Below are 27,173 nucleotides of genomic sequence, written 5' to 3' on the forward strand. Positions count from 1 at the left end.
CCCTCGTTCGCTTGTGGAGCCCTGGAAATGCCCTCGTTTCGCTCCTGCCACCACTCGATCGCAAGCAGCTGTTTTTGATAACAAGCTCCGCACATTATCAACTTGCAAAGAAAGCCTTATAAAGGTACTGAACCCGCCTCGCAGCTGCCAGCAAGCTCCTGTGAGTGGGATACCTGTAGCCGTTTTACGGTAAAAAAAACATGGCAGCTTCGGTAGCCATTCACTTCGAGGGGGATGGCGGGCAACTTTTTAAATGGAAGCATTTTTCTTAGCACACCCAGCACTTTGGCGTTTCTATCTATCTATCTATCTATCTATCTATCTATCTATCTATCTCATCTATCTACTATCTATCTATCTATCCTATCTCTATCTATCTATCTACGTCTATCTATCTATCTCTATCTATCTATCTATCTATCTATCTATCTATCTATCTATCATCTATCTATTATCTATCTATCTATCTATCATCTCTCAGCCGCCACGTCTGGTCGCTCTTCTGGTCGTCTCCATAATTTGTAATATTGGTCGCGAGGCCCTCCACTGAGAGGCGGGCCGGTGCAATCGCTCCTGACATGCAGGGTTGGATCACGTGATCTCACCTCGCTCTGCGAAGGGAAGCGGACGGTTGAATGCGTTGTTTTCAACCGTGATTTTCGTGAGTTTTCTTTTTTGACCAGCATTGTTTTTCCTCACACTTTGTCTAGCGAACCCTAAAAGTAACCGATCCGAAAGTGCAGTACAGCAGGGTGTCGGAACGGAACGAAAACCGAAACGAAAAAAAAATACGATATTTCGACCTGAACAAAACGTAACCGAACTTTATCTATTTATTCGTTCAGAGTGAAACCGAATTTTTTTCAATCGTTTTTCGGTTCACGAGAAAACTCCCAATCCGGAGCAACTAGCTCATGCATTGTGAGCATATCTCAGTACAGTATTACGCGTACCTCGCAAGGAATTGCAAAGCAAAGATATGTTGAAATTGTTCGCAAACCAAAACAGTGGCAACCAGATGTTTATATTATCGCAAGTGGACCTTTGCGTGCCTGTCACGCAGGCCAGCGTAGAGGGCACTGTCGCGCTGAAGTTTGTTTACGCGAAAGCTGTTATATAGCAACAGCCGATTTTGCGCCATAGTTGTCCGCCGCCGCCGGTGTCCGCGACCGCTATTGCTTGTATAAGAAAACTTAAATGCGAAACATTTCTAGATCGGATGGGATTTCAATCGCGCCCTCTGCGTGGCAGTCGGGTCTTCCACCACAGTGCCACGCTGGTTGCTTGTAACTCCTTCGCAAATACTCTATACAGGCGTCATGTCGGGCAGGAATCATGTTAATATATGGTAAATATGCGTGGCAGAAAGAAGTAAAACAACCGTCGTCAAACATGCTATAGCACAAATATGTGTTGTTTTACCCTTTGCGGTCCAACCTTTACCCACTTTCCGCTCTAGCGGTCCGAAACTATTCGCCATTTCTGGCGCCGCGAATAAAAACACCAGCTGTGGAAGAGAAACGCACAGAATTTTATTTTTGCTCCTGCATTCTGCAGGCAACTCTTTTGTGATATTTGGTCACGTATGATACCGCTCAAATCATTCCCCTGTGTGCACCATGTTATTACTGCAGGTTTTCCACCGCCCGCGGCCGTCGTCGTCTTCTCCTCACTCTCTCGAATCACTGTCATCACTGTCTGGTGGAGGCACGTAATTCTCTTCCTCACTAAAGTCATCCTCGCTTTCGCTAAAAGCACCGCCGTAAACGCACGCGGTGAAAACGTGGCATGCTTCTCAGCGAACCGCGGCGCGCGAGTGGGTACGCTCTAGGCCCCGTGCTATCATAGTGCTGCCCCTAGTGTCAAAAAGTAAAACCTCAACAAACAAAGCTCACTTATTCCTCAAGAGATGGCCCTTCATGTATACCAAAAATGCGCGCGACTCGCGGTGAGAAAACAGCAAATTTAAACCACGAACACCCTTGTCGGCGGGGCCCGACAGCGACCGCTACGGCCGTGTTGCGTTTGTCGGGCGCTGCCCGACAACGGACCGCAAAGGGTTAATGCTTCCCACCAGTGTTGCGGAGTTTGCCACTCCAGAATTGGAATGACTCAGGAATCACTCCACATTTTCGCGACCCCGGAATGGAATGGGACAACGCCTGGGGAGTGGAATGAGAACAAATTAAGCGCCTTTTGCACGGATAGAATGGGAATGGAATTACGTCTTTTTCCGAAATAAGAGCACGTTTTCGTCTACGTTCGTTTTTTCAAACTTCGACATTAGTAAGTCAGAGCCTCGAAATTAACAATAAGCAGTATTTTTAAAATAGCTTGGATGATTACAAGCACGGTAACTTTATAAGCAACGCGCCTTCTAGAACCAGGTGTAAGTTTGTTACAAACAAATGCATAGCCTCAGCAATACTCAAGGAGAAACAAGTTATCCCTGCGCGTTGGTTCCCATTGATACCCCAACACGAAAGTGGCGAATGCCTCTATGTAAAGCCTGATCTTTGTCTCACGAGCAGTTAAGGACCTGACACACGTGAATACCCTCTGCGACAGGAGAACATTGCATACCTGCGCACAGGCGAACACAGAAAGTTCTCCACACCCCATCCATGCTTGCGAGGCACGCTTGACAAGCGTGAGTGCTGACAGAATGCGGCCCATTGTTCCGTATTCGATACAAAGGCAAGGTGCCCAAGCGGTGCACTGTTCCAACTAATCCAGCAGATCTAGAGGTCTTATTCCCCATTACCAAATCTTACTTTTCTCCATATCACGACCGCTTCCAGACCCATGGCAAAACTGCTAAGTCTTCTTGAATACTACTTTTGTCAGCATAAAAATACGCTATGTAACAACACCATACGTTTAACATGCTGACCATGCAAATAGTATGGTAGCGGGAGAGCTGCCCCTATGGCAATTCGTAGGGTGGTTGGACTGCCCGAGATATGTCACGAAGCTACTATCCCTCGACTTTGTTAACGTGTTTTTGCGTACTTTTGCCGTTCCTAATGCGTTCTGATCATCAGCTGTATGGGGCGTTCATTCTTAACTCTATAAAACTATCAGATGCCTTTCCTACCTCGAGGAATTACGGATTGGAATTAAACTGCCCGGCCATTCCCAGAGTGCGAATGGGCTAAGTTTTTTTCATTCCGAGGAATTGAAGGAATGAAATTGCGGCAAGTTCTAATTCCCCGCAATGGAATTGAACTGAAATGGAGGCGCCCATTCCGCAACACTGCTTCCCACCCACGCAAAGTGCTCAGCCATAATCCTTTATCGTCATCAGTCACAGCACAAAGCGCACATTATGCCTTACAGATTGTAGCGCGTGCCACGAGACTCCGAAGAATGACGAAAAATGGCACAGTGGGAACTTCTCTACTTCAAAAATTGGGATTGTTTAGGCGTAGTAGTACCTTGCATGTGTACTTGTATTATTGCCCCAAGAGACTCTCCAACGGTCTCTACAATCCCCTCTTCCAGCTTTCGTTCTGACTGTGCTGTGTGTTCCGCACAGGCCTGGCGATCTTTTTATCAGACAGCGGTGTCGCTCATCAAGAGAACACTCAATGCGTGCTGCTTCTGAGATCGTGCTCACTCCCTTGACACAAAGCACTGAGCCCACTAAAATAATTCGTATTTTTCTTTTGAGAAAATAAATACTATGACTTCGAAATTAATACTGTTTGTGCTAGTTGTAGGATTTGTGGTACAGTTACTTCCGCTCCTCTGAAGAACGTGTTTTTCCTTGTGCCACTTTCCTAAGGGGGCAAGTAACTACATCACAAATCCAATGTTCTTTAGTATTACCTTAACTTCAAATTTCTGCATTAAAAAAACCGTTACGAACCGTTCGGAACATTTTTTTTTCGTTCCGGAACAGAAATGGAACGGAACGTTTTGCGGTGGAACGAAACTAAACCGAAACGAAAACATTTCGTTTCCGACACCCTGAGTACAAGTTACCGGCGGCCTGGTACTTTTCTGCTCTGCGCCACAGTGCGCTATACGTACGCGAAGGAACCAGGCGTGAGCTTTCACTTATACGCTGCTTTGCAAGAGCATGATGCCGCTGTCACCTGTCTTTTTTATCGTTATTTCTAAAAACACATGGGGTTAAAAGCTTGAAATGGACACCGATCACGAATGTTCAGATAAAGCAAGACGCTTCTGCTCCCGCACGGGACCTTGTTCACAACGATAAATGAATGCGCAAATAGTCCGGTTATGTGTGTTTTAAAGGGTCATGAAGCACCCCTTGGGCTTGTTGAAAAACACATCCTGCGGAAAGCTGACACGGCTATGAACTGCTCAGCCAATATTCAGTCGTGCGCGCCGCGTAAAGGCCACAAGCGAGCGCGAGGTTGCCGTTTTCCTCGGCGCCCTCATTTCAAACAGAGGCCGTTCTCACTCTCGTCGGTGGCGGGCGTCTGCACGTTGACGTCGCGGATCTGCCAGTTTACGTCGCAAGAGACATAGAGAGAGAGAGAGATGCTCTTTATTAGAAATACAGAGATTTTTGCCGGCGTCAGTATACCGCTGGCATGCTACTCTGTGTAGGGATGGGAATGGGATTGACAGATTAAAGAAAGAGGGAGGAAATAATAATAGAAAGAAAGAATATAAAAAAATTAAATGAGCAAGTGAACCTGATAGAAATATTTACAAGGAGGGTGTCAGGTAAGATAAGCTATGACATAGCATGCTTATTGGCCAATAGCCGACATAAATAAGAGCGGTGTTTGGATCAGATGCGCTTGTTCCCGTTGACACTGTGTATAATAGCTGTTGAAGTTAAATAACAGGCTGAAATACGGAAAACTTCGTTGCGAGTTTCGAAAAGATGACTCACTTCCGGTAGAAGCCAGCTTTCGTCTGCTGACTCGGTGTGCCCGCGCACGTTCGAGCGTACTTAAATTTGGCCGCACGACCTTTTCGGTATCGCAGTTTCTTGTGCCTCGCTTGTTTTGATTAGTCTTGTATGTCATAACTGACCTCAAACCTTACAAACTTGTGTGTGGCGTTAGTTCTAACGAAACGAATCTCGTGCTGACTTGATCAGTGCGTGCACAGATCGAGTTGCAAGCAAGTTCTTCATTACCAGACCGGAAAGCGGCCCCTCGTGAATCATGAGGGTTGTATTATAGCCGAGGGTTTTAACACAAATATTTTGTTGACTGAGAATGCACACGATCCTTTGACCTTTCGATAATACACTTCACGTCGAAGGTATTCCGAATATGGATTCAGCGGTAAGGTCGAAATAATACAACCTGAATTCCACTGCCAACTCACTGAGAGTACTTTTGCTTCCAGTCGTCTTCAGAGAACAACCATCGACCTGTGTTTAAGCTACATAATTTGTGGGGTGTCATGCAGGCCGAAGTGAACACCTTCGGCTCCGAATTCTTCGTTCGTCGTGTCGTGCCGTTATAAAATGATAAACAGTGCCCTCTTGAGTGCTACATATATCGACAATGCTTCGCTCGCCCGAAATTCGTGGATACCAGCGTGACAAAGGTATCTTCAGTTGACCGAACATATCTGCATTTCATGGGCGTATGCTGTGGGGCAATTTTAGTAGTTTCTGCCGCGAGCTGCACGCGTCCAGTGGCAGCAGCGTGTTCTGAGCTGTTCTAAGACCGCCTGTGTTTGCATTGTAGGGGTCTGGGCCAGCCGCTGCGCAGAACCCCTCAGAGACGAGGACGAGACGCTGAGCACGGCCGCTCGAGCTCCCCGTGCACTGAGCAACACGTCTTTATCATTCCAAGACTCGGCCACGACTCACTGTCAATGGCCACTGAGCGCGAGCCGCGAGCGTGTGCGTGTCCATCGTTCTCTTCTACCGTCGGTGCGCTCGCGGCTGCCGCTCCCATAGCATATAAAAGTTACACACGCAGACGCCACAGTTACAAGGATATTGTAACGCGCCTATATTAGGTGCATTTAAAGCGCGCCTACTGTCGCGAGCTGCACGCAGGGGCAACAGCGCCTTCTGAGCAGCTGAACCATAACCTATTTCCATATTGAGCACTTATTTAAAATTCGCGCTTTAGCGTGGCATACAGAGGTTCTCTATAACTGATACTTTGTATTTAGTTGCTTTCATACTCGTAGACTACCTACTATCTTACTAATTAACCGTTATTGTCAAGCATCACACCACCGCGTTAAAGCGAATACCAAAAGCGTGCCCTGATGTCAAGCTAATCTAGTAACGTTGGTCAAGCACAACATCCACAAATCTACCAGGGACATGTCCCCCGCCAAATAAAAAAGTTAATGCACTGCACTTGCACTTCACCCTTGTGAACGTCCATGTGTACTTGGCATGCCCCGTGCACAGATGGCGCAGAACGAATAAAAAAAAACATATGTATTACAGTCCTCCTCAATGAAACAGCTGTTCTCCAGAAAATAATGGTTCGCTTGAATTGCTAGTATACTATATTCACAATAGTAGACAGGTTGGCTTGCTCACAATTCAGAATGTTACATACATAACACAGAAACACGAGGACTATAGCAAATAGGTACAAAACTGGAAAAACTCGGTTATATGTGCTCTCCCTCGTCGCCTGCACATTATGTTGAAGTTCACTTATACAACAGGCACCTTCAATTATGCTACGATTAATGAAATATCACCCAACCTACGTTAGAACACAGTGATGACTTGTTGCCAAACTGCCTGTCACCTATTTCTCTTCCACAATGTGTTCTAATGTGTAAATTATCTGTTTTACTTGTCTGGTAATAAAACACAGGCCGTTACATTGAGCGAGCAGTGTTTCACCAATTTGTATTGCATGCGCAAGTCCATTTCTTCCATTTGCGTGCACGACAAATAGTCATACCTCAACTGATACAAGAAACAATGTTTGCGCTATTTTTTGGAATCAAAACAGAAGCAGTCCTCATGTCAGTGTAAGCATATGCATATTTCCATTTTTGTGCACAAAACCTGCACCCAATACTGAACACATGGAACAACATATACAGTATAGCCCAAGCACTATATATAATTGACAGCAGTAAAGCAAGATTAAAGTAGTGTGTAAAACCTCCTCATAATGCATATTGATATGTGCACTTCACAGTGCCAGTATCTAAGCACATCCAAGAAATGGGATGCTCAAGGAACTTTGTGTCAACCTACACATGAAGGCAACTAAATAAGTACAGTAAGGCTAGCTTTACTTTGAGAAATATGCCCCATGCACATAGGCATGCTCCAGTATTAACGCGATAGCGTTAGAGAGCTCGTGTCGCAGAAATTCCGGTGTCGGCGTCGGCACCGTGGCTGTGAGCGAAAAATCGTCCGTGACCGAAAAATCGAGAAGAAGCAAATAAATAAACATAAAATTTTCGGCCCCATTGGGATCGAACCCGGGCCGTTCGCGTGGCAAGCAGGCGTTCTTACCACAAAGCCACGCTGTTACTTGTAGCTGCTTCGGAAAAATACACCACATAAATGTCATGTAGTGAAAGGAGTCTCCTTAACGCATTTTGTTCGACAGGTGTCACGTCGAAAACGAGCCCATACGGCGATTTGTAGGCGCATTCGCGAGGCCATAAATCTACGTCGACAAAGGCCGGATAGTGCAGCCATCGCCGCTAAATACACACACGAACTTTCAACGCTCTAAAAATGGACAATTATGTCTTCTAGCGGAAAATATCAAGCCAACGCAGCAAACAGCAAATGCTAGATAATGTTGCCATCTGTGCGGCGTTGTGAAAATGTCTCGACTTTTCATGGCATCCGATAGGCGGGCGCGCGCGTATCTTGGAGGCCATGCGACTCTTGCTTTAGATTGAAACCTGTACAATTCGCGCGCTTGCGTGCGTGTGTGTTGTGCGTGTGTGTAACAATACACATTAATAGGTATGCACTTAGTGGTCGAAGTGCGCACTAGGGCTGGATTTCGCTGTCGCGTTCAACTCTTAAAGGCGAAGCTTAAGGGTCCCCAAATTTTTTTATTGCATTAGTTTGCACTATGGCATCAAAACATGTCGCACATGATCATACAGTTGAGTTCCCTGCAGAAAAGTTAAAATTGATTGTAGATTCCACTTACCACAATTTATAAAAGCATTCAGCAATGCCCACAAAATGACAACCGGCCTTCATATATTGATGCACATATTGCTCAGATATCTGAAACTAACGTAAATTTCTGGAATTATGCTTGGGAACTTGTTGGCGTTATCACACGACTACAATGTACCACTACTTCTATTATGCATAATTAGTACATCTATGTTTACAATATAGCCTGCCAGCTAGTGCCATCTGCAACTTAAAGTTTTTCGTATTTATTTCCACACTTCATGGCTTATGCATAATTACCACAATGAAATTAAGCGCAGCATTATGGCTTAAAGAGGAACTTGAAATTAGGCAATAATGTACCCAAATGAAAAATTTCCTATAAATAGTGGCTGATGGCTTGGCACATTGGATCCTAGGACTTGATACGCCATGAGGTTGAATAAAATTTCACCACAGACTTATAGAGACTGTAAAGAAGTCGGGACTTAGGTTCATAGTAAAAGAAAGCGGGAAAACAAAACCACAACACCCGTAGAAATGAAGGGGACAGGACGACGCAGTACTAGCAACTGAAGTTTAGCACGTGCTTGGCTTTTTAGACATGTTTTTACTCTTTCTGCGACTGCGTGATTCTTTAATTTTGTAGTTTTTCATACTGTGTGTGTATATCTTTCTGCGGTTTGCATTAAACTTCAATTGCTAGTTGCGCATCATCCTGTGCCTTTCATTCTCATTCTCTGTGCTGTGGGGTTTTTTTCCCGCACTTTCTTTAACTATGAATACACATCAACTCGCCCAACTGTCCATTTTAGGATAACGTTTGCTGAATAAAGCCGGTTCCACTAAGTGTCATTTTGAACAATGCGAAATTTTCAGATGCACATGCTACTGAAAGGTTGCATGCAGTATCATGCATAACACTCTGCATCAATTCCAGTGCCCAAATGCTGTAAGATGTAAGAAATGTTCGAGATAGTGTACAGTGAGGCACAGTGGAGTGATACACTGTCCGTACACAAGCAGTGGGCGAGCAACTCATGCTGCTTTGCCAGAAATGTCTTCCTGAAAATGATATAAAAACAAGTTCATTAGGCTTTCTGTGTTTATAAAATTAATTTCTCGCCAAGGACTCACACTTCACCATACCTTTTGCAGACATTTAACAAAACGTGAAACAATGCAAAATTGTGAGGTGCTAAGTAGTTCCTTGTCACTTTTCAAGTACACAGGGCGAAAAATACACGATGGTAAAGAAATGCGAAACAACACGAGAATGTTACTCTTGTCCTGTGTACCACCATTCGGGTAGATTATAGTGCAGGGGTGGAAGCGGGCTAGCGTGTTTTGGAGCAGCTCAGGAGCAGGAATGCTGCGTTTTGGAGCAGCTTTGGAGCACCAAAAGTGTGTTTTGGAGCAATGCAAGTGATTTTTGGAGCAGAATTGTAGGGTCAAACATCATTGTTGTTTAATTTTTTTTATTTGTAAAACAAGAATTGCAACGATTTTAGAAAACATTCAATATTGATGAACCAACCATGCTTAAACAAATGATATATATATATACACCACGCTACGTGTTATCATTAAAACATCACAGCTGGACAGACCAATGACTTTGGAAAACGAGATAAGCGATGTTTTCAATAGCTACACATGACTAGTCTGACAAATGAAAAACCTTCATGGTAATGAACGTTTTTCAGCAGCGGCTTTTTGCGCCCGTTTGCCGGGTTGCTACATTCTCGTCAAAAGCCTACGCCGGCTTCAAAAGTTCCTTCGAAACGCGCGGAGGTCAGCGCCGTCTGAAGGCATTGGAAGAAACCAAAGAAACACGCGTGTGCACCCTAAACTCAGCTTGTCGGACTAGCGGGCGATGCGCCGCGCGAGAGGTTGCTCTACTCCAAGTAGGAAGACGCGGCGGCACGATTTTGAAATAGCGTTCGTGAAAATGACGCGCGCAACCCTCCGACCACGCGTCAGTCGCGCATGAAATCGAGCCATTCGGGACGCAACAGCGCGATTTCGCGAAGAGTCGTCAAAAAACGCGCGTAAATCACGCCAAAAATTTCGCCACGCGCTTCCACCTTTTCCCTACAAGTTCCCTTCCAAGATTTGTCAATTATTGGTGTCGGTTTATGCACGCAATATGGTATTTGAGGTGCGATGATACTAGATGTCGCAAGCGAACAATTTTATCCCGTGGTTCTGTACTAGCGCACATTCGTCTTTTTAGTAATAACGTTCCAGGTGTCTATCTTGTACTTTTTAACGCGCCAAGTGATGTGATGATGATATAAGCTCGCTTAGGCGCGCCATGACACGGATGACAGCGGCATATGAAGGCACCAAACGTAGCCTCGGTGATCGGTTCCGGCAGCTCACCGGAGCCCATCGCGGAGGCCGTACACCAAAGACCGCTTGGGAGCAGTTCCGGCGCAATAATGAGTTTTGGAGCAGGATGGCGCAGCAAAAGCGAATTGGCGCAGCGTGGCGCAAATGGCGCAGCACTTCCACCCCTGATAGTGAAAAGGGTGTGAATGTTAGTGATGTTCACTTCGTATTTAAACACGTTGGACACTAGATTCTTGAGCAACCACAGCTGCTCTGTTTAGAACTGAATATTGGGCAACTTTGGTACTGATTCATGGCAAAAATTAACAGCATACTTGTAATGAGGACAAAGAAGACCTGGACATAATGCCAGCGTTTTCACCTTGTCAGAAATTGTGTCAACAGTGAGAATACTGTGTACAGATAATAACACTATGGCAACATAATTCAAAACAAAATAACGAGAGGCAAGAAACGAGTGATTCAACAAGGTGGTTCAGCAGGTTCAACCGGCTTATATCAATGTGATTAAATAGCCTTGCATAAATAATACATCTCCTAAAGGCTATAAATATGCATATGTAACCCTGGCAAGTTCCAGTGCTGATATTTGACTAATGAAGTGACAATACCATAAAATGCATGTTCTTCACAACAACACACACTGTCACTTAGCGGATGTCTGTCACATGATATCTATAATTGGTTTCATCATAGGTCATAATTATGTGGCGATTATGCCACATGCCAACGCACACAAATTGACTTCGAGACGGATGATCAAAACAAGCAAATCAAGCACGAAACAGCATAATCAGAAAACAAATGTGGCCTCAATGCACATATCCTCACATGACAGCGTGGTAATAGCGGCTTTTTTTTTTTTTGCTTTAGTATACTCCTTGAAAGCATTCTGCTTCATTTATACTTTATCGCAAGGAAGGAAATTATGTTGTACAACATCTTTTTTTTTTTCACAGCGCACTCGCGCACCGATTAGCTGGCTGTGCATGACACATCGTCGCTATGTGAGCTTAATGACGGATCTTTCTTTCTTTTTCGATTTTTCATTCGACTTTTCACTCGACACAATGTACAGGAGCACCTTCAGCTGCCCGAGCGACGATAAGGACGCGCGAACAGAGGAAACATTAGTATTACTTACCATTGTGTTCCCGATGGTACCCCGAACGCAGCGTGCCCATCATCTGCTTGGTAATACAGCGGCAGGCTCGCTTGAGTCGCCGGGACAGTGTCACACCATATCCCACCCGCAGTAAGACCCGCAGTAAGGCATATTGCACTGTCGTAAACCACGCATTTCACGTCCTGCGGCAAAGAGCAGGCACAAAACGCGCACACACGGCCGACACAGCTGGGCAGTTCAGAAGCACCGTTCACAAGGCCACGGTAATCCCATGACGGCTTTGCTCGGGCATCCTGCACGCTGCTGGGGCCAGCCTAATACGACTCTCTTCTCGCGTTTCTTTCTTTTTTACTTTTTTACCCCTTCGCGCGCGCATACGTCGCGACGCTTTTTCAAACCTCGGTTGTATTCCGACGCGTCTGATTGTCTGATTTCCTCGCTCTGGCACACGGCAGGCGGGCTGCAGCCGTCCGAAGCTCGAAGGGCATTTTATCTCGTTTCCTCCCGTTCACAGCGGCCGCTTAAAAAGAATCGCTTTTTTTTTTTGCTTTCGCATCGCGTTTTCTCCGCACGGGATTTTATTCCGTGCGATGAGGCAGGCCGCCTTGGCCAGTTCGTTATCTAAAAGCGTATACTGAGTGTACATGCCGTGCTAATCGGCTGCATCGAGCGCTTGCCGGCCTTTCGTTTCAGTTTAATTTTGATTTGATGGAAAAACGACATAAGCGAAGTCACGAAGCGAAGTATCAATATCAATGCGACATAAGCGAAGTAACGACAGTATAAATGCAAATAGATTGCGTCAGCGCTTACAACCCAGACGCGATAGACCGCGCCGCGCCGCGAGAAGCAGCCGACCGGAACTAATGGTCTCCAGCAGCAGCCGTCAACACCGCCAAGTTACGCGGAAAGGAAACCACACAACATTGAAGCGAGGTGACGTAAGGCACTGGGCGGGCTCCTCGAACGGCGCTCCCTCTCTCCTCCGGAATGAAGCGAGTTGAGAGGGAGTTGAGAGGTTAAATATTGCGATCGCTATATCTGCGGTCCTTCTTTAGCTTTTCGAAAAATTCTTTCGGCTATATATTTCTGGGAAGGGTCTGACTGATTCCAGGGTGTTTTTCACGCCAAGCCCGAGGAGTGGTTCATGACCCCTTTAAAATATGACGTAGCAACATGCACACGTGTGGATAGTTGTCGTCATTACGTTTAAGCGTGTGCGCCGTTGTCCGGATTGTCAGAGATTCAAGATTAAGCCGAGAAGTCCAGTTATTTTCTCTCTCCGTTATTCTTGCCCTATTCCAGGGTATTTCGTGGCCAGTTGCTTCTGCGTGCTCGGCGATTGCTGTTCAATGAAACCTTATTTCTTACATCATGCATGTGCTGCTTAAATCTTTGCTGAAAGTTACTTGCCTCGCCGGTGAAACTTCCACCCCAGTCTGCGTATTCCCCCCTCCCCCCCTCGGTTGTCCACTTTTATTGTGCTCATGTCACGCTGATTCACCTTCTAACAGCAGAAGTGACATGTCATACTGCTTATCAATGAAGCTGTAAAGGCTGGACGCTGGTATTTTAGCTGAAACTTAACATTGTCATTTTAACCGCGGTAATTAATCCACGCCTTGCAGCATGCTCATTGAAGTGCGCAAAGTAATACGGCCGGCTGACACACGGTGCATTTTCTATCGCAATCGAGCCCTATTTGGACCGTATTTTCGATCGCGATTGACCCCTTTGTAAAAGCTGGAGAACTGAGTCACATCGAAAATCTGCATCCCTATGTGGCTCGATGGCGATCGAAAGTGCACCGTGGGACAACCGTAGAAAATTTGCGCAATGAGGACCAACAGGTAAATATTGATAACTCTGCTCATGTGAAATGTTATGTAGCTACAACTCTGAATGAGGCACGCGCCTGCGTATGGCTATCTTGCGTTTGCCTCCAACCGTATCAGAAAGGTTGCGGCTGCATGCAGCTCTAAACATGCTTGATTGCTTTCCACAAAACGGAGAATCCGCTTGCGTCGTGCTTCATAGAGATATGTGTGGTAAACAGTAATGTAAATGAACGCATGCTTGTGTCAGCCGTGGCCCGTTTTAAGGTGCTAACATACAATGACTAAAGTTCCACGGTTGCAGGCAATTCTTGGAGCAAAAATATGTGTATTAGATGCAAGCACGCGCGAAAGCCCATTTGATGCTTCAATTCGACACAAGATGCTTCGTAACCTTTTACAAAAGAAGCGCGCTCGGCCCCCTTGGCTTCCATGTAGGCGGCCATAGCAGACGATGTCGGCAGTGTGGGCGTTGTCTAAGGTATTATGAGGAGTAACATTTTTTCAGAGCGGGTATTTAGCACTCCGTATTATCAGTGACGAAGCCGCCGCAATATCTTACTGATTTCATCGAAGGCAAGTGCAGCGAGAATAATAATAGAGGAGACGCGAAAGCGGCTGCGGGCTGTGCGAGAGAGCTGGCGGAGAAATCCAACCTTACACGTCACAGGGATGCCTCCGCATGGTGGCGCCACGGTATGTCCTCGCGCCCAATACCAAAATTTGCATAGCAGGGGATCAGTGTATGACGAACACTGTTCAATGGTCATCGCATAAATAACGCAAAACGCGTGTCGCGTACGGCATGAAATGATTGCTCTCAGTCACGTGTGGCACATACCTGCATACCACAGTTCATGTTTTGCGGGTATATGCGCCACGGGTGATTCCAGCCTCAATCAACACAGTAACGGCGAATATAGACATTTAATATTCTTGCAGATCTCACGCATTGTGAAAATCGATATCATGATTGCTCACCGAGTATAGCAGCTGTGGTACGACGTCACTTATTGTTTGTGCGTTGCGTACTAGCTCTTATAACAATTCATAATTAGCTATTTTGATAAATATAAAATGCCCTGGGCTACAAGCGGCTCGTCGACGCCACCTGCGGCATGCAGGACTTCAGCACACAAAGCCACCGGACTTGCACCGATGGATAGACGGTCCCAACCATAGGTCCCTCCAGGACCTCATTGAGGAAACACAACTGCACCATTTTGTGTAATGTGTATTGATGCCGCAGGGCAAACTAATGCAATAAAAAATAAATAAATTAATGTTGAAATATGTAGAAAAGTAAAAAAAAATTACATAAACAATGTTCACCACGTACAATGGCCCGTCGGTTGGAGCTCGTGCAAACGAACAGCTGCCAGGTGATCTCTCGACAATCAACGTGACGTCATCTGCTGACCGAGGATGACGTCAGATTGATTGACAGCCGCTTTGTACACTAGACTACCTGGCCACATACGCCCAGCTTTTCTAGGAACACGACAAGCGCTATCCACTCATGTTAGTCTACGTAGCACTATTCCAGGGCTACCAGCCTCGATGGCCTATACCTAACCAACGCACTGGGCGACTTAAGGTCCCGACATGTCGTCGGCTTTAACAATTCGTCGAGGAAACGACAGAGGCATCCACGACATCCAACAGCTGTACTATACCGCATAGTCCACTACACATAGACCCCTCGTTACCGCGATCACGAACGGATCCGACAGAAGTCCTGTTCAGCTGCTGGTGCTCACTGATCACGGTGGTGATCACGTTCCTCAAGAAGCGTCAAGTACCCCTTCCACGCACACACACGGGTTCGTAAAACGTGCGTGTGTTCTCCATCATAACGGACATGTATAAGCACTAAATATCAGCTTGCCCCTTCTGGTGTTTGTAATTGCCATGTTGCGGCTGGCAGCGTTAACCAACTGTAAACAACTTGTTGTATAACGCATATGCGGCCCTTTAACATATGTGTAGGCGCAGAAAATTTGCGCATATATTTAGCGTTCTTTCGTGACTTTTCACAAAGTAAAAAAATTACGCCACAGTCAGCTTCCCGAAGCATGCATCGCATAATGTCGTCTCCGAAGGAGCGTGAGATTCGCCGAATTTTTTCAATAAGAGATTGCTTAACGACAGCTCAGACCCAAAAAATCACGCGCATACAAGGAGAAATAAGGTTCCGCATTTTATCAAGCTGTATCGTACGACGGTTTAGTCACATTTTGTAAATACCGACCTAACGTCAGATTTCTTTCGACGAGCACCGTGCCGCCGCCCAATGTTTAGAGTAAGAGTGCGTTATAAATAGCTGCAATGTTGCATGTGACGTTGTCACATAGCTAGATAATAATCGTCCCGATAAAATTAGTCTAGTTTGGTAGCACCGATCGTGCGAAATACCTTTGACTTTGTGTGTCATCATTAAAAGGCGGTATATAGCATTCACATCACGTGAAAATACTATGAATGCTGCCCGCCCACAGGGAAAAGCTACAGGCACCTAGGAAGTGCAGATTACCAGCATCTGTGGTGGCCTTATTAAGGCGGAAGCCTTAGATGTCACATCCAGCGCGTACAGCGACCGTCGGTGCTAAAACGAGTTATGCAAAAAATCACCATCACGTGATAACATCACCATAGACTCGTCGTGACGTAAGAGGTTGTCAAAACTGTGACATCATCTTGTAGTCGCGGCACGTGCCGTTCCAAGACGAAGTCACCATATGACACCGTCGCTTGGTCACAGGTGGATCGATCCCGGAGGCAATGCAAAACCACAATGGGCTTAGAAATCTTTCGAGAGGTGGAGGGGGGGGGGGAGGTTACTGAGAAGAAAAGATAGCTTTCGCTTTCGAGTCGTCTTATGCAAATGCAAAAGGTTTTTTCTTGCCGTAACCGGCAGGTGACGTTCGCATCAGTCAAATGATAGGTGCATCTTCTGACAGCATTGTGCCTGACTATAGATTGCAGCTTAGACGCGTGACATTTTCGAAGGCACAGATACGGGGTCAGCAACTGCGGAATTCGAGTCATAGTTGATACGAGTGGGCAAATGATGATGATGATGTCCTACAGCACTGGCCCACATCCAACCTGGAAGATTGCCCAAGAAATAAATAAATTTAAAAACAAATTAACACATATGATTTATGGCTACTGAGAAACTTTAGAATACTAGATATAACTTAATCATACTAATTTATTGCCTGTCCTTTGTTTTTCTTCTGATTTTCTACATGTAAGAATACAGAACAAATGACGCGTATGATGGAACGAAAGTTCGAACAATAGATTTAGCCAGCGTTTTCTGGCACCATGATTCTGTAGAGTGCTTGAAATAGTATGCGCTACTCGCGAGAAGAATGTGCCATCGATGCTGACTCAGATGAGGGAGCTATATATTCTGTTGAATGCCTTCTTGTTCTCCCACGTCTTCGTCGGTAACTATATCAATATGGTTCTCGCTTGGCCATTTTTTTTTTACTTTCTTCAATATGGATCGTATCAGGTCTGAGCATTTCTTACATGAAGAGTAAGTTATAATTTATGTCACGTATTGCGAGCAGTCAAACGAATAACAAAGAGTCAACACTTTACAAAGTGGACAACATTTTGTAGGCCAACCTCGAATTTTATTGAAGTGCCTTGCAATATGCAGAGCCCTACCGACTGAACAATCCCGCAATATTTGCAGCCGCCTCCGCTTTGACAGATGTTATTCGAGGTGGCAAATCAGTGTGAATGACATAAGTTGAATGATCATTTAGAATAAAAGTTGTACTAATGCATAATGACAGTTAAGGCATGCGTGGCTAACTAGCGTCTGTTATATGTTCTTTCCATGTCTTTCAGCTTATGGGTTCTAGAGGGCCGTTAAATTAACGTGGAGAAGAACGTGACGCCATATGGCATTATATAGTTGTTTTTATACACATTCTTGCCGCGGCTGTATGAAATCAATGATTCGGTACGTATGTTATAAAGAGCGTCACCTAAAAAAGAGCTTTGATCTTGCCTTACTCCTTGGTATAATGGAGACAGAAGACACGCAGTGGTATGATGAAGGATAGCACAGCGTGGTGCGCATAGGCTTTCCTGTCTGCGCTCAAGGAGGTAGGCTTGGGGGAGCCCTCTTGGACGCTTCTTTAAGCACTCTCGAAACGTGAAGTTTTACTGTTAAAGCAATAGTGTTGCTGAAAAATAGAGCATACATATTCCAAGACAATCTCATGAGAGTCTGTTCCCCAAGCCGGCTTCTTGCATGAAAGGTTGGCAATATCCGATACCAAAGCGTGACATACGTGCTTACATAGCACTATTCGTATAAGTAAATATGGCATAACAGAATGAAGTGCCAAATTTGCGATCGCTCGATCGCAGTATATGGTCATTTGACTGCCCACAAGGATCCGTTGTTGCGTAGCACCATCAAAACTGTTCGAAAATAATTTCCTTAAAGCTAAACATAGGGACTTCCAGGCCTACGGCGACTTGCAGCATACCGCCCCGAGCATTCGTATAACGTGGTAGCGGTAGCGTTAAAAAGCCCGTATCGCAGATATACCAATGTCGACATGGACGTGTAGTATGTTGTGATAGAAAAGCGTTTTCCGTGAGCGAAGAATTACGAGAAATGTAAATACATGAATATAAGAACCGCAAACTCGAGAGGGAATGAAACCCAAGCCCTCTACGGGTCAGTCAGGTGTTGTACCACAGCGAAGCTATTGCTTTTTGTCTTTCTGTCGTGATATTTGTTATAAACGGGCTTAGTGCTGTACAGATCGAACAAAAACGCGAAAGCCGCTATCACAAGCGCACGACCAGCCTTACAAAACAAATTTCAAAGAATAGGTTACTAAATCAATACATTTCATAAACAGTGGATACCAGTCCGGCTGGAACACTTATCGTCACAGAAGTGCTTTAGATTTAAAGCCATTTGTATAATATGGCACCGCGAAGATAGGATTTACTCCGCATAGCTGTCTAACATTCGAGTTTTCTATAAACTGCAAACTCATTAGCAGGAGCATAATGGAATGCATAAAATTGCTTTTGGTGGCAATAGATGACATATGCTGTGACAGCTTAAATCCAGCTGTTATTTAAAATCCCTTTGAAAGACTTCCCAAAATAGGACAGCATCCTTACAGCTGAGGGAGCAGTGATCGGTTGTTTCTGGAAATTTTGAGTGTAACAATTGAAGATACAAAGGTGCCTTTCCTGCTTAAATAGGCTTTTAGAGGTAGTGTATTGGTATTCACTCTGCATAAGTCAGGTTTTGGGCACTGAGAAATAAACAGTTTCTATACACGCACAAGCAAGTCATGCCCAAATACAATACAGTGAGCGGCAACATGGTACAGGAAACATATCTCATATATCGTAGTATAGAAATTTTCTTGTGCTAGAGAATAAATAATCATTTGAGAATCTGACTGCCAGAATACGCACAGATTCGTGCACTTCACGCATGAGCGCTTGCAAATAGGGAAACGACGCAAAATGTGCCAACACCACGAAATTCGCAAAACTATTGACCAGATTCTAATGAAAGTTTGATCGAAGTAGCGCATGAGTAAAATCCCCAACATGGAAAAACGAGGCACTAATTGACAAATGAAAATGTGCACGAAGCAAATGCCACCCGCCAAACAGGTCTAAAATATTGTAGCGCCACATTGACTGTTGACAAAGAAAATGAAAAAGTATTAGTTGAAACTTGTGTGTGAACCATGGAACAATATAATTTAGCAGCGCGCAGAATATTTCTGTTGCCAAAATAAATCTCACGCTGAAGCTCTAACAATGACTGAAAGTTTACGGGCAGCATAACACCTTAGGTTTGGCCCACTTTTTTTGTATTAATGAATACTCGACATATAGGTATCGAATGGAACGCCAAAGTATTTCCGGGGTCCGCAGGACCGTTGCATACCCTCGAAATGCGTTGGTTTGTAAGTACATGAGCCGAACCACTGTCCAAACTATTAGCACAGTTAATTCGTATGGTAGAAATTGTTCTAAAGTGCCCAGTTGTAGACAGCACTGTTTTGATAACAGAACAATGTGTACAAAAGAACGCTAGGTCATCTGCATGCGCTAATAATGCTACCACGCCAGTGCGCGAAACTGCTTAAGAAAAATGCCATATACAAGCGTGATGCAGTGCAAAGAGTCTCGTTAGCACATTTATTGTGGCATAGCAGGGTGGTAGAATTGCACCACGCGTCACACCATATGAATTTAGGGACGAGTGGTGGCTCAGAAGAGTGGTGATAGAAAATTTGTGAACCTCTACATTTTGTTCTTAATCAGTGGCTACTGACTCGTTAATAGCGGCAACGAGACTCATTTGCCCCAGCGCGAGACGAATGTTTAATTTTGTTCCCGTATGTTAGGACCGGAGGCAGTTTCGATTTAGAAGCACTCGTTGGCCCCCTGACGCAGTCGGCCTACTCGTTACACAAGTACTATCAGGAAACCGCAAGATCCAGTCACATGACTGGCCAGCTTCTGCCACGTTGTCTGCGTTGCTGTTTCGTATACTGTGTTGAGCGTTACGAGTGCTTGTTTCCTCAATTGTCAAGGAACGTTGCGTAGCTAGTGCAGATTTTACAAAAGTGATGAGTGGTAAGATAAATCACTCAGAAAAGCTAGATTCATTTGGCGAATCTCGCCGGTGGCTGCAATTTTTCTTGCCGTGAGGCTTGGAGCAGCCGCAGCATTAGACTTGCTGAAACATTTTCGCTTCGATCGTTTGTAAAGTAGCAGGTTGAGAAGTGACGAAGGAACCAGTGAAATTACAATATTGGTACTCTGTAACAGTGTTTATGTGTAACACGCAAGTGACGTGATGTACGATTTACTGACTCGTATTTAGATTGGGCAACGTTGTGTTCTCAAGGCATACCAATCCTACGTACGCACGTCAGAGCGCCGAAGCAGTTACCTGTTCACTATACGCAATACGATCCCTGAAGTAGAGAGCTTTAGTTTGTCTGTAGCCTTCATGGGTACCAGGGCCCGAATTCACAACAAAGCTTTCTCTTGCCTACGCAATTTCTTAGCCAAGAATTCTCGTATCTCGAGGGATTACGATAGCAATGGTAGGAATTTAACTTACCAGCCACTTTTGAGGGCAAGGAGGCAACGCGAAAGCCGATCAAACGACAAGGAAAGAAAGAAGTGCGCGCAGGTGATAGCAAGGCTGCACGCGAAGCGTCTAGCATCGAGGGTATACGATGATACCCAATGTATTTTCGCTGCATCTCAGCTTCCAGTTCCGGGCGTCTGCTACAGCTCTTACGTGTTGCCGCAGACGTCCTGGGGTCTTGCGCGAAGCCCAGTGCTCGTGTTTCATCGATGACCATAGCTAACAAAAATCTAGTTGCTCGATGGCGTTAATAATCCGTGCGCTATCCCGTCAAGTGCAGGCGAACAACGCTCCAGACGCACTGCATCTTTAAACCGCGAGTAAATTGAAACATTGAAGGTTTGAAGATGTGACCGAAACGTCTCCCCCTGTTTACCACAACCAGTTTAGTTACATTTTCATGAAGCTGCGCTGCCACTAAACTAACTAGGCATGTTCGAGCACGGTATGGTGGTTGCCATTAGGGCGTTTTGTAGCTAGACGTAAAATTCTGCATTTCTTACGAAGATCTCAGTACAAGACATAGGAGCGGCTTTTGAGCCTACGGAGAACTGTACAGAAATACAAAGCAGCAGTAAGAAAGGTATCATAGCGTAATGCCGCAGGTCCGATTCACCGCAGCATTTTGACAGGGCTGGAATGAGAGAGCAATCGTATACGCTTAGATATGTGCACGCGTAAAACAAGGAAGATTCGTCGGGAGGTTTCTACGTGCTAATGCTTTTCAGAAAACACGGCGCAGTCACTTCGTCCTTGCCGAGTTTGCGTGAGCAAACATAAAAGAAGCGGTGTTGTCTCGGCCTGAAGTGACATGACTACACATGCGCCTGGATTCACAGGGCGCGCGTGCTGCGCGTTCGCACGATTAACAAAAAAAAAAAGGACGGCGTTCGCGTTACTTACTAAGGTCTATGGGAGCGAAAGCCATACAAAAGCGAGCGAACGTGTGATTGTGCTTATATATGAGAATCGAAGCAAATTAAGTGAGTAGCGATTTGTTTAGTGAAAGTTTATTTAAACGACAATAATCGAAACACATTGAATATTCAATTAGTGAAAGTGACATTAATGACAGTCAATTAGCGATAGTTGATCAGTGATGTCGCACTCGATACAAAGTGCACGGTAATATAGCCCAATTTGATGGCTTTAACCTTCGAGTCACCTTAGGCGAATGCATTAGGATCCCGAGTTTTTTTCTTTTTTTGATCGACTTTCACCGGACGTCTTGAATTACGTGTCTTTCGAGGGAAAGATAATATATACAATGAAGTAAGTGTCACAGTGGCCAGCTCTCTTCTGAAACACTGCAGCGGTGGTCGAGTCGTTACAGCGTCAGACTACAATGCGGGAGGTACTGGGTTCGATTCGCAGTGTCGCCAAGCACCCACGTTTTTTTTTTAATGGAAAAATGGATAGCACGGCCTGAGGTTATGTGTTGCGAGCACTCTTTTCTTGAGAAGGTGGCCTTTCCGCTCTCTTCTTCACGCCCCTTTATACCCAAATGCGCTTCGCCGTGCTCCCTCACGGATCATAGAAATAAGAGTATCTTTTTTTTTTTGCTCTAACCACTACTATCGCAAGGGTGCCCAGTCCCGAAACCCAATTATCATACCTGGGCATTACTTTTCACGACTCTGGCTATTCGACTGCCGGTCAGACATCGCGGTGTTTTCAATAACATCAGGAGACACGCGGCGGCCAAAATGCTTGCGGCCAAGATGACTGCCATTGTCGGGACACGTTTCCGTGCTAGTTGGGTGGGATTCATTACAAGCAGCTGCGCAAAACGACAGGGACAGAGAGAAAACACACAAACACAGTGATGTGTTTGTGTCTTCTCTCTCGGTCTCTGTCGTGTTGCGCAGCTCCGTGTAATGCCTCTGTCAATGGCTATAAAGGACTCCAGCAGGCTATCGAGTTCTGAGGAGAGGGCAAAACAGTACGCCTGGGAAAACATTACGGCAAATTCATTTGCGTCATAAAGGGCTACTCTTCCCTTGGTAAGTACATGAAAATTTTAAACGCGAGTTTATTCTTTATCAACAGCAGTTACAGTATAGATGACAGGTGAACAACAAAAATCCGCATATTCAGCTTGCTAGTTTTGTGCCCTTAATAGTAATTGGCAACACGTATGACAATACGTAGATACCACGCACATATGTAAAATATGTACAGCCACGGGCGAAAGCTTGGTTCTCCTGGTTGAAGTCGCCTAGTCTGTTGTACATATTAGACAAACGCAATGTGTAGAAGCAATGTTACACAGAGGAGCTGTCCTATAAACTTATTTTTGCTGGTTGGTTGCATAGTTCCCAACTTCTTGCTGAGAACTGTACGTTGTTAAGTGAAACATCTTGTTTGAATGCACATATTTTTGTAAGGTTACATTAATTTTTGCGCAGTAGAAAACATATTTGAGAAATGAAAATGAGATAGAAAAAGAACTAGAAATCAAATAGCAAAATTTTTATGAAAGTTACACTAAAAAAAAAACGTAAGTTTTTGTTTAAAAGATACACATACATACATACATACATACATACATACATACATACATACATACATACATACATACATACATACATACATACATACATACATACATACATTGAGTAGTAAATAGGATGAACTGCTATAAAACAACAATGCTGATACACGCAGTCTTGAGCACATGAGGTTTCAAGGCAGTAACTTACGAGAGAAATCTCTCACCACTCTTATGTGCCAACTCGGCATTTCTCGAACCCTCTTGGAACAATTTCATGTATAGTTTCTGCTTCTGCCCACTCACAAGCAGTTTTTATACATTTTCGTGGGCGGCAGCCTACGACGATATATAAGAAAAGAGCCCCCGACAATGTGATGTCAAGGAAAAACGCAATGCATCACATTCTGGTACATGTCTGCAAGATGACACATAGTTTATTTACATAGTCCGGCATATTGACAACACTATAACAAGCCATGTCAGGTGACGTGGGCTGGAAGATTGGCACAGCTCGGACAAATTCTCGACAATACATAAATAAAACAATTCACTGTTACTAAGCTCCTCGGTACAAATAATGCTGTTGTTAACATGTAAATACCCTATTGCTTCTTCTGAAAACACTCCTCAAAAAGGTTTCAAAGTGTGCACATGTGCCGACTTCCTTCAAATGAGAGACTGCTGTATATCAGTCTCTCATTTCGCTTGAAAAAAATTTCAGTGCACTGCTGGGCAAGGAATGTGATGCAAAGATTCAGTACCTTGCATGTATATCTTGCTGCTGGCCTCAGCTGCAATGTTGATCAGCACAAATGGGCAGAATAACATTTTATAATGTGCCATGACAAAGTAATTATGTTTCAGGTGCATGAAACATGGACAACAATAAAGGAATTTAAGAACATTTACCTGGCACAGTTTACAGAATCTTAAATATATTTTCATGGAGCTATCACAGCTTGTCTGAATATAGTAGTAATGGTTATCAGCCTTCAAATTTGTTCGAAGTCGCCAGTTTCAAGTTTAGAGCACACCAGCAGCCCTCTTCAGGCTAAACCATTGCACAGGCGCATCAAAAGGCATAAGTAAATGCATGCATAGTCACCATACAAAAAGCAATAAATACTTTCAGCAGTAATATGAGCAAAGCTGCATAGATGATAAACTATTTGCAGAGTATACAAGTACATTATAGAGAAACCTATGGCAGCAAACACTATATGAAAAAAAATTAAAACTTACACAGTACATGCAGAAAGGTTGACCGTTGAAGAGGACAAGCATGCGATATGATAACATTACACAGGTGCTAAAGCCTGTTGGACATACTAGGAATAGTGACGCTCCTTTTGCATCTAAATATTCCGCGGAAAATGACTTTCCAGAGCTTATATATACATAAAATCATTTGTGCTATAATAATGCATGTATCCTGAACGCCTATATAGACCAAAAGCAAAACTACGCGCTTCAATGGTTTCATTCGTGCACTACCAAACATGAAAACACGGTTTTGGTTGCCGACCATGGCTGCTGTTTCTAATGGCAGTGAAATGCAGAGACACACATGCACTTTGAGTTACGTGCATGTTAAAAATTCAAGGTAGCCGAAATTAATTTGCACATTACCACTACAGTGTGATTTACATCAACGTCAAGGTTTGGTATATTAAATGCAGAATTTAATTAATTTTGAATCCTCAGGTGCAAGGAATTGCTGAATGATGCACTGCTCAACGATTAAACTGCAGCTGTGCAGATTCTCACCATACAATTCAAGCTGTTCCAACTATCACAATGCATTCTTTCTGTTGACGTGCACTTTGAACAGAAGGACACAGTCACTGGTAGTCGCTCTCTACTTGTTGGCCTTGTGTGTTTTGTCCGAGATACACTGTACAATTACATGACAGTGGGGCACCTGATCCCATGGCACTGCTGGAACATAGAAAATACAGATGATTGTTACAACCATGCTATGTGTAAAAATCGACAGCTGATATGTGCGAAAAAGTCTAGCTGTCGTATTTTCAGAATCCAATGACAAGTATGAAATAATAAAAAAACAAGGAAAAAAGGTCTGAACATAGAGCCACAACAATGAAGACCTTGAAAAATTATTTTATGATATAAATGTATACCTACGATGTTCATTTTGAAGGCAACAAACTTCTGCCTAATAGTGAGACATCAGCCAATAAAGTATCTTCTATTTCGACTTTACACTAGGTGCAAGAAGCCGACCAAAAATGAGTTTACTATGCTACACTCTAAGAAAAAATCAAGTATTTGTGGAGTATTGCTACCCCACAACTATAACGTCATCCACCTCACGTACTTTCCACGCGTTATCACCACGGTCCCGGGACTTCCGGGTCACGAATGACGCGCGTGTTATCAAAGTGACATAGCATTCTTGACAGAAAAGTGCCAAGAGCGAAGTTTTGATAAAAGGAAATGCGAGCAAGCAAGATTTTGATTATTGCTGTGTAGCAGAAATACTCCCAAATAGACGATTTGTTCCTAGAGTGTACTCATGTATTTCTATGTTACAAGACAACAGTTATTGTTCATCACTTTAAAGTTATCTAACATAGCCACCTCATCATACAGTGTGAAGGAGCAATTTTGAAGACTTGAAAACACAAAGCATTATTGGATTATGTGGTTTTTGTTGCTCGAAACGGTTTTTCCTAACAAAATTACACTTTGCAAAAAAATGCACTTGATTAGGAGAAATGATTCCGAGCAACAAACACACTCATAATCCATAAATGCATGTTAATGGGCTCTTATGGCTTCCACAAACACTCACCATCATTATTATTGATGTCACTGCCATGCCGGACGGATACGCTGTGTCCTGCTCAGAACACCAAAGGTGCACTGTATGACCTGTCTTGCATGGGTGGGGGCTGCACTGCACTGCTGCTCAGCTGGGCCAGCCACGGACAGGAGGCACCCATGGCTCTCAGGCATAGAGAGTACCTTCAGAGATCAACAAGCGTATACTCAGGACACATACGATTTGTAGAAATAACCGTGCCACTATGCAATTGTGCTGAGAACATGTACGGCGGAAATACAACGTGCCACAACATTGAAAAAAGATAAGCTACGGCAGGTAAAATGCGCATTTACTGCTCCTGTGTGGCCTGAGGCTTGAACTAGAGTTCTTTCTCCCTGCATGTTGCGAACAGCCAGGCGATTTTCTCCCGCTTGCTATTTCCATGCAGAGCACTTGATACACTGTGTGAGTGACAGCACAAGAGCTCAATAAGCAATAAAAGTACTTGTGCTATTTCAAAAGCACAACTTTCCAGTCTCACATCTATGGAGTAAAATTCATAAGCTGTAGACTTTACACTTTCGACATTGTCAATTCTATTATAATTTGCTTCTCTTTACGCGTCCAATTAGCATCGCTGTGTGAAAATAATACAAGCATCCACTGTTAGTAACAATGTTTTGGTGTGAAGGTGTGTACATTAACCGGTGTTTACTGTGGTTAAACACCTAAAACACCTAAAAAAACTAACCTAGCAACCAGCCATTATGCAGTTTTCTACCCTTGAAGCTCCCAGGCAGAGCACAGTCCATCCAGATGAGGCTGTCATGCGTGCTTCCAGGCCCCTTTGAGGTCGGCTGGATGATGACACCCCCACCGTTGCAAAAGACTTGTAGATTTAGGGAGCACAAGTCCTTCCTATTTCTGTACAGGTGCTCCAAGTCATAAGGTGGCTTGATTTGCCAGTGCTTGCAATCGATGTATCCCACGACCTTACGAAAATCTGCAATCTGTGAAGAGGCCAAAAGGATATATTAAAAAAACCATCATTGAAAGCGCTCTTAATACATATTTGGCAGAAACACAAAAATTATCGCTTAGTCATAGCTATCAAATATGCTTTATTCAATTTGAAACAAACTGAAGCCCCATGTAAGCTTTACATACTGTAATGTATATGTCCTGGTAAAGTATAGTGCTGCCACAGTGGTAATCTTCTATACAAGTAATTTTGCAATATAAAGGGAATTCCTGAAAAAGTGCTAAATGGCTCCTGGAAGATAAATTCGCATCAAATATTTTTCTCTCAACTGTCAAGCGTGGTAAA

This window comes from Rhipicephalus sanguineus, chromosome 8 (genome assembly GCF_013339695.2).
Source record: "Rhipicephalus sanguineus isolate Rsan-2018 chromosome 8, BIME_Rsan_1.4, whole genome shotgun sequence".
In the NCBI taxonomy this organism is placed as follows: domain Eukaryota; kingdom Metazoa; phylum Arthropoda; class Arachnida; order Ixodida; family Ixodidae; genus Rhipicephalus; species Rhipicephalus sanguineus.